Here is a 14,109-nt window from a genome sequence, read left to right on the forward strand (position 1 = left end):
AAAATTAAAAATAAAAAAAAACAGTAAAAAAAGAAGCTTGGAATTGCAAATTTCCTCTCGATTCGGGCAAGTTTAAGCTTTAAAAATCGATTATTTTTGAAGAGAAGATCCACCTTTTCTACTGTCGATGTGGTTATTACTGTTATCACTAAAACGGAGATAATTCCAGGTGTCTAGAATAAATTTCTACCTGGGGGGAAGGTAATTTAATCGAGTAATATCCTTACTTGTAATTTCCAAACATAGACAGTCATCAAGAACATCGGGTTACTTAATGATGTTTGGATGCTGCAGACCGAAGTTTTCCTATGCAACCCACGCGCTCTCTTTCTAACCCCGTACAGTAAACAAACGTTGAGGAACCTTAATGCGTCTCATGTTCATGTTACATGGATCTATACTTGGGTTTTTCCTCTCCTCTTTCTCTTTTCCACCCCCCTTTTTCCGTTAGGTAAGAACGAAGAACGAAGAAAAAAACATTGACTTTGTGACTCTAGGGATGTCCTTTAATTACCACACGCACGTGCAACGATTCTCGTGATGCTTCGTACTCAGTAACGTGATCTGTGGCAAAGTTTCTTACAAAATATTTAGTTTGGATAAAAGGGAAAAAAATTTATGTATTTTTATTTATATATATAAATATAATTACACACGCGCAACATTCCAAATATGGCTTCCGTCTTACAAGCAGCGGTATGGAGGATTTTGGTGTGTTTATTCGCATAAAAATCGTTAAATCTTGCTTAAAATGTGTTTAGAACTGTGCTTTTTTACGTTAGTTACGTTAGGCGTATATAATTTTAATGTAAATACGTGTTTAAACGCCTTTATTACGCGTTAAATACGTGTAGAAATACCTAGGTTATAGGGGTGTGAGGCCCCCCTTTTTTGGATAAATTTCGCTAAATTGTATAGAAATTCCGATGCAAAACTATAAAAAATAGATATTTTTAAGTTTTTTATTTGTTTTTTAGCCATTAAAGATGAATAATTTCAATTTTTATCACACGCTAAACACGCGTAAAAAAGCCGGAAACTAGAGATATAATAGCATTTTTTGTTGTAAAAATGATAAAATTTAACTTTAAAACTTTTAAAAACGTCATTTTTTAGCCATCTAAATGATCTTTAATCATTAAAAATATATAATTTTTGGGTTTAAAACGTATTAAACGTGGAAAAAAATCGAAAAACAAGCAGAAGAATCTCGATTTTTCTTTTCCAGAAATTTATTGATTTTATATGAGTTTTTTGAATAAATTAATAGTAGAATAGAGTAACTTCTATAAGAATGTAATGTATTTTCTAAGGTACTATATATAAACTCTAAAAAAATTGATGTAAAAAACATTGACAATAATAGTCTCGAGTAAAATAGATTACCTAGAAATATGACATAAAAAACGTGGAAAAAAAGCATTTTTTAAGAGACAAATTATTAAATTTCTTAAAGAAAAACAAATTTTACATCTTACCAACATTAATTTTACATTTAAAATATATTAATTTTATGAATTTCTATCAAAAAATCACTTTAATTATCACAGAAAAGTCGAAAATATCGAAAGTTTAAGCAGTAAAAGCACAAAATTTTGACTCACAATTTACAATATTTATACTTAAAAGACACTTTAAATATTTTATTTAATTAATTTTAAATTTATTTTTTTTTTAATTTTAAATTTAGAAGTAAATTTAAGTAAGAACAACAACAACACAAATTAATTAAGTGATGCGGATGAGGAAAAGGATGCTGATGTTAAGGAATGTTGACGTTATTTTATAACTAAATAAATGTTAGCAATTAAAATAAATTGTTTTATTATTGAAAATAAAGTATTTTTAAATTACTTTTGTTGTTAAAACCTAAAAAGTAACATTTTTTTTGTTAAGAAATGACGTTCTTAATTCATCAAAAAGTGAAGTCAGGAACATTCTTTATCATTTGTCTAAGTGAATTATAGTAAAATATTTGGGAAGAATTATAGGAGCCAATTGGAAAGGATCCAATTGTTAAATTTCGGATGCTTCCATTCACTCTCAAATCCAAACAATTCCCTATTCAACATAGGCTACTCCTTGCCTGAACTTAACGCAAATGGATCAAAATAGAATGATTCTTGTCGACATCATCAAAAGATTTTAAGGATTTTTTTCAACTTTAAACCTTATTTAAGTGAAAAATAAACATTTTGCGGCATTCTTTGAACTATTCTAATGATTTAAAAGGCAATTTTTTCGAGTTAAATTATAGAAATTATCTTTTGTCAAGCGTAAATCAAGCTGTTGAATGATTGCTGTTTATGCCTTATAAAGTGGAAAATATCCATAAATAATAAATAATACTCTTAAAACACACATCATTAAGTTTAATTCTAACTTAAATTATGATTAATTAATTAAATTTTAATGATTTTATTTCAATTTTTTAAGTTAAACTGAAGATTTTCATCCGACGTAATTGTAGAAATCTCCTTAAATTATGAAATTATCAAATATTTTAGACCATAATTTTGGCCTAAAATATGGTCATTTTTAGGCCACGTGACAAAAATATGAAGCTTTAACAACGAATAAAACATTTCTTATTTGAATAATTTAATTAATTTTATAGAAAAACTCTTCATTGTTTCTCAAACTTGCCTTAATTTTAATTAAATATATCAATTATTTTGGAAATTTTATAAATTAATTTGAATTATATTATGTTAAAATATATTAAAATAATTTTCAATTTATTTATCTTAATTTTTCCCATAGAATGTTGCTTCTAATTAATGATAAATTAATGATAATTCATCATAATTTTACTCTAATTAAATGCTGTATATTTTATTATTATTATGTTCTAGAATTTTTTAAGAGTTTTATTAATTAATTTTAATATAATTTTAAGCATTTATTTTTTACTTAAAACACGAAAAAACTAGTAAAATTATGGATGAAACATCACACTTTTCTATGGAAGTAGCGAAGTAAATGTCTGAATATCCTGTCGATTTAATAATAAAATTAATTAATTTAAAGGATTTTAAAATGAAATTATCGATAAAATTTAAGTTAAAAGTTAAAAAATCAAAACAAATTTCATATAATTTTTCTTATAAACAATTTTTTTCCTTATTTTTAAGCTAAATTGCATCAGAAAACACAGACTTTAGAGGACGTTCTATTGGGTTTGGATGATGAATTTAAGCGAAATTTTCCACCGAAAAAAGTGATCTTTTACTAAAATTTCGGGAAGATGGGCTGAAAATTCAAACTAGAAACCGAATTATTGGTTAAAATTAGCCAGAAAATAGTTATTTTTAGCGTTTATCTCAGCTATAAGTAAAGGTCGTTTTGGCTCCATAATTTAAAGGCTAACTAACGACAGAAGATTAATTAAAACAGTAAACTAAATCCCCTTNTTTTAATGATTTTATTTCAATTTTTTAAATTAAACTGAAGATTTTCATCCGACGTAATTGTAGAAATCTCCTTAAATTATGAAATTATCAAATATTTTAGACCATAATTTTGGCCTAAAATATGGTCATTTTTAGGCCACGTGACAAAAATATGAAGCTTTAACAACGAATAAAACATTTCTTATTTGAATAATTTAATTAATTTTATAGAAAAACTCTTCATTGTTTCTCAAACTTGCCTTAATTTTGATTAAATAAATCAATTATTTTGGAAATTTTATAAATTAATTTGAATTATATTATGTTAAAATATATTAAAATAATTTTCAATTTATTTATCTTAATTTTTCCCATAGAATGTTGCTTCTAATTAATGATAAATTAATGATAATTCATCATAATTTTACTCTAATTAAATGCTGTATATTTTATTATTTTTATGTTCTAGAATTTTTTAAGAGTTTTATTAATTAATTTTAATATAATTTTAAGCATTTATTTTTTACTTAAAACACGAAAAAACTAGTAAAATTATGGATGAAACATCACACTTTTCTATGGAAGTAGCGAAGTAAATGTCTGAATATCCTGTCGATTTAATAATAAAATTAATTAATTTAAAGGATTTTAAAATGAAATTATCGATAAAATTTAAGTTAAAAGTTAAAAAATCAAAACAAATTTCATATAATTTTTCTTATAAACAATTTTTTTCCTTATTTTTAAGCTAAATTGCATCAGAAAACACAGACTTTAGAGGACGTTCTATTGGGTTTGGATGATGAATTTAAGCGAAATTTTCCACCGAAAAAAGTGATCTTTTACTAAAATTTCGGGAAGATGGGCTGAAAATTCAAACTAGAAACCGAATTATTGGTTAAAATTAGCCAGAAAATAGTTATTTTTAGCGTTTATCTCAGCTATAAGTAAAGGTCGTTTTGGCTCCATAATTTAAAGACTAACTAACGACAGAAGATTAATTAAAACAGTAAACTAAATCCCCTTATCTCTAGATTACGAATGAAAGGACCACACAGAGTAGGAATTGTGCCTGTGAGCATGGAAACTGTACGAGAGATATCACAGTTATCATCATAAGTGCCGACTTTTCGAAGGTTTTTGGACGGTTTAAGGACCTTAAAAAACAATTAATTATCTTAAAAATGCTATATAATTGCTAGAAAATATATAAAAAAAAGAGAAAAGAACCTGTTGTAGACGGTAGTTAACTTGTTTGACAGCGTGAGAGGAGAGTATTGCTAGGAGCAGGTTTGAAAGCTCTTGTCTATCAAGCGTGCAGAGATGTTTACTTCTCTCTATAGGTTGTGGCAGCTGGTAGGAGGTATAGAAGCAGAAGGCTAATTTTGGACGCCCGAAGCTACGTAATTAGATGGTTTTGTGGACAATAGTTATGTCCCTAGCTTGGCTTAGATCGTGTGATCAGATTATCCATTCAGATATGGAAATGATGTTGGAGAAGAAGATGACTTGTACTCGTGACTCATGCTATAAAATGGCACCTCTATTGTCTTTAAAATGCTTAATTTAATGTTTTGGTGCCTCCCCCATTTAATTAATTCTAATCAATTTCGATTATTTATTGGCCTTTTGATCGTAATTAGTGGTTTGTAGATGCGTGATAGTTAGAGGCATTAAGCTTGAAAGAACGTTAATTTGAGTGTTAAAAAATTAAATTATTTAATAATAAATGGGTNTATATTTTATAGAAATTTGTTGGGAATTTCAGGGATTCATTTTAAAGGAAAAAATTCTAAATTATTTTCTATAAGTTTTTTAGAAGGGTCCACAGATGAGTACATAAAAAGTGGTCGTTGTTCGAAGGTGGTCGTTATTTGGAGGTTTATTTTGTAAGCATTTTCGTTCAGAAATCTCCCTGAAGACATAGCCTGTGTTTAGAAGTGGCCGTTGTTGAGAAGTTGCCTTTAGTAGACGTTCGACTGGATATGGTTTCTGAACTTGTTTTATACTCATTTAATTGAAATTATAACAAGGAATACGAGAAGAAATATTAAAATCTTTATTAAAAAATAAATTTTAACATTAAAATATCTCCAAAAGATTTAGAAAATGTATAATTCAACTTTCTATTGATTTATCATTAATGATATATTTATGATGCTTATCTTCTATGAATTATCATAAAATAATTCATAAATACTTTCTGAAACTTAAATCTTCTTATTTATTGACAATTCTTTTCTTCATACAATAGGAAAATTGAATTTTATAAGGAAGAAGTGAAGAAGAAAATGAGTAAAGTGATGCTAAGTGAATGAAATCTTTCTTAATTTTTAAGAAAATAAAAATGATATAAGCGTCAAAAATTATTTTATAAATTATAATTAAGCTTAAAATTATATAAAATAACATTTTTATATTTAATAATAAATTCTTACTCGAATAAAATATATAATTAGAAGCTCTGTTATGCATTTACTATAAATCAGGATTATAAGAAGCTGCCTAGACTATACGCTGTTTATCTTGAGTTTTTTTCTCGTTAAGTGAATATAATATAGGAAAATACTGATAAAATTTATTTAAAACTTTATTATTAATGTAAAAAATTAATATATTTATAAAAAATAACACAATTTATCTAAAAAATCAAGCAGTTAGTTGTGTGACTTTTCCGGCAAATAAGATAAAACTGTGTGGCAACAATTATCAATCTTTTTAATGCTTAATATATTATCAATTTTCTTCAAATCTCTTGAGAATCGACAAAATATTTCAAGGAAAATAATAATATTTTACATATTAAGAGAGATTGATGATGATGAAGTCACGTTCTCTAAGTAGAAATTCGTACACGATGAACAGTTCTTCTTCATCATCAATCCCATTTAAAATTTAGTAGCTTTCTTAAGATATCATCAGGAATATAAGAGATAAAATTACTTTATTTTAGTTATAAATCTAGAAAATATAATTTTTTTTAAACAGGATCCTTAATTGATTATATGGAAGAGCAGCTGCATCTTAAGATGATGATGCTCTTTCAGGCTCTTATATTGACTTCAGAAGGTTTTTATTAATTTTAATAATTTAGATTATATAAAATAAGCTAAAAATAATAATAATTATAATATTTAGCATAAGTTTCTAGATAATAAATTAATAATTTATTTTTTATTTCATTTCATCAATGGAGAATTTAAGTAGAACTGATGCGAGATTGTTTTAATATTATTAATGTAATTAAAAGTAAATTTTTGTAAATAAATTGCTTATAAATTGTTAAATTTTAATATTTTAATATATTTTTTTAAATTTTTTTTTATTATGTTTTAGAATATATTTATGTTTCTCTAGCATCCACTCAGCATCCTTTAGAGAAAGATGCGAAAATTAAAATAAAAATCGTGCATTTTTAGGCAAAATTATCTAAAATTTTATAGAAAATTTCTGTCTTAAATTCTTATAATTTCATATTTATTCAAATATTTAATATATAGTACTTGAATAAATAGCATTTATAATACAATAATTAATGTATAAGTGATTTGAATGTTGTTTAGCGTATTCATTTTCTATTATTTAAATTATATAATTAAATTTTTAAATCTATATATAATAAAACAATATAATAAAGATATATAGATTATAATTAATAAAAAATTAAAGCAATGAAGCCACATCAGTTTTCAAATTGCATCATAATGTTAACTCTATATTGATAGATGTTGCTTAGATATAATGAGATTTTTATAAATTAATCTGTAAAAATCTAATGTTGTTTATATCTATATAAGTTATCTAAAATATTTTAAAATAATTAAAACCGGAAAAAACTCTGATGCTAAGCGAAATGGAGATGATGCTTTGCTGTTTCTCCGCATCTTCTCCATCATTTTACTAATTTAGGAACTAAGTTTTTATGTTTTAACAGAAAATCTACGTGTTATGAAGCAACAATAATGCATTTTTTAAAGTTTAAATCGCTTTTAATAATTGTATTTACTATAAAAACTGTTTTAAAATATATAAAGGGCACCGCAAAATGAATTATTATCCGAAGTCGTCTCATCAATTTTCCATCAAAAATAAGGTTTTTCTTGTATATAAAATATAATTTATAGAGGAAATAAGATAAATATCTTAATAGTTAACTTGATAATCCATAATATATAATATATTTTATGTAATTTATACAAAATATTTCATCACAAAACCTTCTATAGAATGAATGCATATAATGGCTTAAATTATAAATAATTTAACAAAATAAGTAAATATTTTATTTAAAACAACATAATCTTAAATATTTTAAAGAAGATTTATTTAATTTTTTTTTATCATTTTTATAAACAAAAAGTAGAAAATAGTTAGAAGAAATGACGAGGATAACAACGTAAACATCGTTTACTCAATGACAAAAATAGAATTTATTATTGCTTTGAAGATGGATTTATTTATTTAAATTTTATTTTTAACAAATTTGTAAATTGTCAATATTTTCGTTTAATTTATTATCTATTTATTTATTTATTTGTAAATATTTTAAAATTATATATTATATATACATTTAAAGAATAATGCGTGCTTTAAAATGTTTTACAATGATCACTCCCTCATCATCGTGGACAGTTGCAGTTTGTATGATATTCTGGCGAAGATAATGACGTTAGAGATGATGAAGATGATGTGAAAGATGATAAAGATCGTTTATATTTGCATCTTAGCTTATATTTTATAGAAATTTGTTGGGAATTTCAGGGATTCATTTTAAAGGAAAAAATTCTAAATTATTTTCTATAAGTTTTTTAGAAGGTATTATTTTAGAAAAATATGCGCTTATAATAAGAAAAACCATATAAAAATAAGGGAATTTTTCTCAAATTTCCGTGGATTTAGGAAAATTTCGATAAAATATATAAAAAATACCCATAATTCAAGAATAATTTAACGAAAATGTGGGAAATTTTCTTGGAATAATATAGTTTTTTTAATAAATTGAAATAATATAAAACGATTAATAATAAAAAAGTAATAAAAAAACTTACAATTTGAAGTACTTTCAACTTGTAAAATTAAGCATAAATTCAGTGTTTATCAGGCATTTGTAAACACCAAAGTACAGGCCATAACAACGCAATGGCAATTATATCTGGCACAAGTAGTAGGCAATATAATACCTAACTGTCTTTTGGAAAATTTGGCATATCACGAGCTGTCAAGTCACCCCTTTTCATCCAATAGTTTCTAACTAATACTTTTTAACTTCTTCCTCCCCTTAAACAACAATCACCTTATTCACTCATTGGACTCTTATTATAAAGAAATTTCACACTGTCCTTTCTATGAAATTCACATGTTTTCACGCCTAAAACTTGAAAGAATTTCACTCTATTCTTGAATTTTTGATGTTTTAATCTGCTTTCTTTTAAATTAATTTCTCCGTTTTATCCTCTCTCTCCTCTCTCTTCTCTTTTTTTTCCTCCAGTGATGTTGATGAGTTAATATCGTCGAGGAACCACAAAAATAATATTCATTTATAATTTTTTCATAAATTCTTGCAAATTTAGTCAATATTTTTAGCGTTTCTTAACGTTTTCTGTGCGAATTCCTCTGTTAAACATCCCTCTCTCTGTCTTTCTCTCTCTCTCTTCCAGTGATGCTGACGATTCGACGTTAAAATCACTAAAATATTAATTATCGAAGCGATAATTTCAACTTTTAAACTCAATTTACTCCTATTTTAGTCCATATAATTAATATTTTAAAGAATTTCTTTTAGAATTTCTTCGTTAATCACTCTCTCTTCCATTAACTCTTACGTGTTAACATCATAACAACAACAACAAAAAAAATTAAAAATACAAAAAAAAAACAGTAGAAAAGAAGCTTGGAATTGCAAATTTCCTCTCGATTCGGGCAAGTTTAAGCTTTAAAAATCGATTATTTTTGAAGAGAAGATCCACCTTTTCTACTGTCGATGTGGTTATTACTGTTATCACTAAAACGGAGATAATTCCAGGTGTCTAGAATAAATTTCTACCTGGGGGGAAGGTAATTTAATCGAGTAATATCCTTACTTGTAATTTCCAAACATAGACAGTCATCAAGAACATCGGGTTACTTAATGATGTTTGGATGCTGCAGACCGAAGTTTTCCTATGCAACCCACGCGCTCTCTTTCTAACCCCGTACAGTAAACAAACGTTGAGGAACCTTAATGCGTCTCATGTTCATGTTACATGGATCTATACTTGGGTTTTTCCTCTCCTCTTTCTCTTTTCCACCCCCCTTTTTCCGTTAGGTAAGAACGAAGAACGAAGAAAAAAACATTGACTTTGTGACTCTAGGGATGTCCTTTAATTACCACACGCACGTGCAACGATTCTCGTGATGCTTCGTACTCAGTAACGTGATCTGTGGCAAAGTTTCTTACAAAATATTTAGTTTGGATAAAAGGGAAAAAAATTTATGTATTTTTATTTATATATATAAATATAATTACACACGCGCAACATTCCAAATATGGCTTCCGTCTTACAAGCAGCGGTATGGAGGATTTTGGTGTGTTTATTCGCATAAAAATCGTTAAATCTTGCTTAAAATGTGTTTAGAACTGTGCTTTTTTACGTTAGTTACGTTAGGCGTATATAATTTTAATGTAAATACGTGTTTAAACGCCTTTATTACGCGTTAAATACGTGTAGAAATACCTAGGTTATACGGGTGTGAGGCCCCCCTTTTTTGGATAAATTTCGCTAAATTGTATAGAAATTCCGATGCAAAACTATAAAAAATAGATATTTTTAAGTTTTTTATTTGTTTTTTAGCCATTAAAGATGAATAATTTCAATTTTTATCACACGCGTAAAAAAGCCGGAAACTAGAGATATAATAGCATTTTTTGTTGTAAAAATGATAAAATTTAACTTTAAAACTTTTAAAAACGTCATTTTTTAGCCATCTAAATGATCTTTAATCATTAAAAATATATAATTTTTGGGTTTAAAACGTATTAAACGTGGAAAAAAATCGAAAAACAAGCAGAAGAATCTCGATTTTTCTTTTCCAGAAATTTATTGATTTTATATGAGTTTTTTGAATAAATTAATAGTAGAATAGAGTAACTTCTATAAGAATGTAATGTATTTTCTAAGGTACTATATATAAACTCTAAAAAAATTGATGTAAAAAACATTGACAATAATAGTCTCGAGTAAAATAGATTACCTAGAAATATGACATAAAAAACGTGGAAAAAAAGCATTTTTTAAGAGACAAATTATTAAATTTCTTAAAGAAAAACAAATTTTACATCTTACCAACATTAATTTTACATTTAAAATATATTAATTTTATGAATTTCTATCAAAAAATCACTTTAATTATCACAGAAAAGTCGAAAATATCGAAAGTTTAAGCAGTAAAAGCACAAAATTTTGACTCACAATTTACAATATTTATACTTAAAAGACACTTTAAATATTTTATTTAATTAATTTTAAATTTATTTTTTTTTTAATTTTAAATTTAGAAGTAAATTTAAGTAAGAACAACAACAACACAAATTAATTAAGTGATGCGGATGAGGAAAAGGATGCTGATGTTAAGGAATGTTGACGTTATTTTATAACTAAATAAATGTTAGCAATTAAAATAAATTGTTTTATTATTGAAAATAAAGTATTTTTAAATTACTTTTGTTGTTAAAACCTAAAAAGTAACATTTTTTTTGTTAAGAAATGACGTTCTTAATTCATCAAAAAGTGAAGTCAGGAACATTCTTTATCATTTGTCTAAGTGAATTATAGTAAAATATTTGGGAAGAATTATAGGAGCCAATTGGAAAGGATCCAATTGTTAAATTTCGGATGCTTCCATTCACTCTCAAATCCAAACAATTCCCTATTCAACATAGGCTACTCCTTGCCTGAACTTAACGCAAATGGATCAAAATAGAATGATTCTTGTCGACATCATCAAAAGATTTTAAGGATTTTTTTCAACTTTAAACCTTATTTAAGTGAAAAATAAACATTTTGCGGCATTCTTTGAACTATTCTAATGATTTAAAAGGCAATTTTTTCGAGTTAAATTATAGAAATTATCTTTTGTCAAGCGTAAATCAAGCTGTTGAATGATTGCTGTTTATGCCTTATAAAGTGGAAAATATCCATAAATAATAAATAATACTCTTAAAACACACATCATTAAGTTTAATTCTAACTTAAATTATGATTAATTAATTAAATTTTAATGATTTTATTTCAATTTTTTAAATTAAACTGAAGATTTTCATCCGACGTAATTGTAGAAATCTCCTTAAATTATGAAATTATCAAATATTTTAGACCATAATTTTGGCCTAAAATATGGTCATTTTTAGGCCACGTGACAAAAATATGAAGCTTTAACAACGAATAAAACATTTCTTATTTGAATAATTTAATTAATTTTATAGAAAAACTCTTCATTGTTTCTCAAACTTGCCTTAATTTTGATTAAATAAATCAATTATTTTGGAAATTTTATAAATTAATTTGAATTATATTATGTTAAAATATATTAAAATAATTTTCAATTTATTTATCTTAATTTTTCCCATAGAATGTTGCTTCTAATTAATGATAAATTAATGATAATTCATCATAATTTTACTCTAATTAAATGCTGTATATTTTATTATTTTTATGTTCTAGAATTTTTTAAGAGTTTTATTAATTAATTTTAATATAATTTTAAGCATTTATTTTTTACTTAAAATACGAAAAAACTAGTAAAATTATGGATGAAACATCACACTTTTCTATGGAAGTAGCGAAGTAAATGTCTGAATATCCTGTCGATTTAATAATAAAATTAATTAATTTAAAGGATTTTAAAATGAAATTATCGATAAAATTTAAGTTAAAAGTTAAAAAATCAAAACAAATTTCATATAATTTTTCTTATAAACAATTTTTTTCCTTATTTTTAAGCTAAATTGCATCAGAAAACACAGACTTTAGAGGACGTTCTATTGGGTTTGGATGATGAATTTAAGCGAAATTTTCCACCGAAAAAAGTGATCTTTTACTAAAATTTCGGGAAGATGGGCTGAAAATTCAAACTAGAAACCGAATTATTGGTTAAAATTAGCCAGAAAATAGTTATTTTTAGCGTTTATCTCAGCTATAAGTAAAGGTCGTTTTGGCTCCATAATTTAAAGGCTAACTAACGACAGAAGATTAATTAAAACAGTAAACTAAACCCCCTTATCTCTAGATTACGAATGAAAGGACCACACAGAGTAGGAATTGTGCCTGTGAGCATGGAAACTGTACGAGAGATATCACAGTTATCATCATAAGTGCCGACTTTTCGAAGGTTTTTGGACGGTTTAAGGACCTTAAAAAACAATTAATTATCTTAAAAATGCTATATAATTGCTAGAAAATATATAAAAAAAAGAGAAAAGAACCTGTTGTAGACGGTAGTTAACTTGTTTGACAGCGTGAGAGGAGAGTATTGCTAGGAGCAGGTTTGAAAGCTCTTGTCTATCAAGCGTGCAGAGATGTTTACTTCTCTCTATAGGTTGTGGCAGCTGGTAGGAGGTATAGAAGCAGAAGGCTAATTTTGGACGCCCGAAGCTACGTAATTAGATGGTTTTGTGGACAATAGTTATGTCCCTAGCTTGGCTTAGATCGTGTGATCAGATTATCCATTCAGATATGGAAATGATGTTGGAGAAGAAGATGACTTGTACTCGTGACTCATGCTATAAAATGGCACCTCTATTGTCTTTAAAATGCTTAATTTAATGTTTTGGTGCCTCCCCCATTTAATTAATTCTAATCAATTTCGATTATTTATTGGCCTTTTGATCGTAATTAGTGGTTTGTAGATGCGTGATAGTTAGAGGCATTAAGCTTGAAAGAACGTTAATTTGAGTGTTAAAAAATTAAATTATTTAATAATAAATGGGTAATTTAATATTCTAACATCTTCTCATTTAATTAATTTTAATCAATTTCGATTATTTATTGTTCGTTTAATTGTAATTAGTGGTTTTAGGCGCTTATTATGCTAAATAGTTAGAAGAAGTAAGCTTGAAAGAGCGTTAATTTGCTCACTAAAAATTGAAATTATTTAACAAAAACTGCTTTAAAATACAATATTAACAAAAATTAAATATTTTTTAAATAAGATATTAAAATGTTTACGTGACTTTAATAGGAAGCGTGTAAAACACAATGAAAAAACAATTCAAATAATCGTGAGTTCGTGACTCGCAACTCAATTAAACTTTTGAATTTCTCGATTTAATTATCATTTAACAAAATAATTATAATTATATTTTAATGCCGAATTTAATTATTTTTAACATAATTTAATAATTATTCAAAGAAAAAAATTTGTTTTAAAGTATATAGGCCTATTTGAAGGTCACCTTACATTGTCTTCGTACGGTATTAAAGACTTAATATTTGAAATTAAATTAAATTTATGGAATATTTAATGAATTAAATATGTATTTTTTAATAATTATATTTCAAATTTTAAATGTTTTGTGTAGAATTAATTATTAAGACCGTTTATTTACATAGAGTTAGGATAAGAAGAAATGAAGAACGATAGAGGAGAATGGCAATTTTATGATGATAAATATGCATTTAAGAAGCTTAAGGATGATGAAAAATGATGATGTAAGCATCGAAATTAATTTATTAATTTGCAA

At 25.7% G+C, this 14,109-nt stretch overlaps 1 protein-coding gene and 1 long non-coding RNA gene across 2 annotated transcripts in view; one reads left to right on the forward strand and one right to left on the reverse strand.

Moving 5' to 3' along the window:
• LOC111634272 (eyes absent homolog 2-like) overlaps positions 1-14,109 on the reverse strand; it is a 100,076-nt gene that overhangs the window by 77,355 nt on the left and 8,612 nt on the right. The window lies entirely within an intron of this gene.
• The window catches only part of LOC111634274, a 45,276-nt gene that overhangs the window by 29,341 nt on the left and 1,826 nt on the right, over positions 1-14,109 (forward strand). Inside the window, exon 2 of the long non-coding RNA XR_002758179.1 lies at positions 13,979-14,077. This is a non-coding gene — a long non-coding RNA (uncharacterized LOC111634274). The remainder of the gene's footprint in view (positions 1-13,978; positions 14,078-14,109) is intronic.

This window comes from Centruroides sculpturatus, unplaced genomic scaffold (genome assembly GCF_000671375.1).
Source record: "Centruroides sculpturatus isolate CEXI.00-Female unplaced genomic scaffold, Cexi_2.0 scaffold897, whole genome shotgun sequence".
Classification (NCBI taxonomy): Eukaryota; Metazoa; Arthropoda; class Arachnida; order Scorpiones; family Buthidae; genus Centruroides; species Centruroides sculpturatus.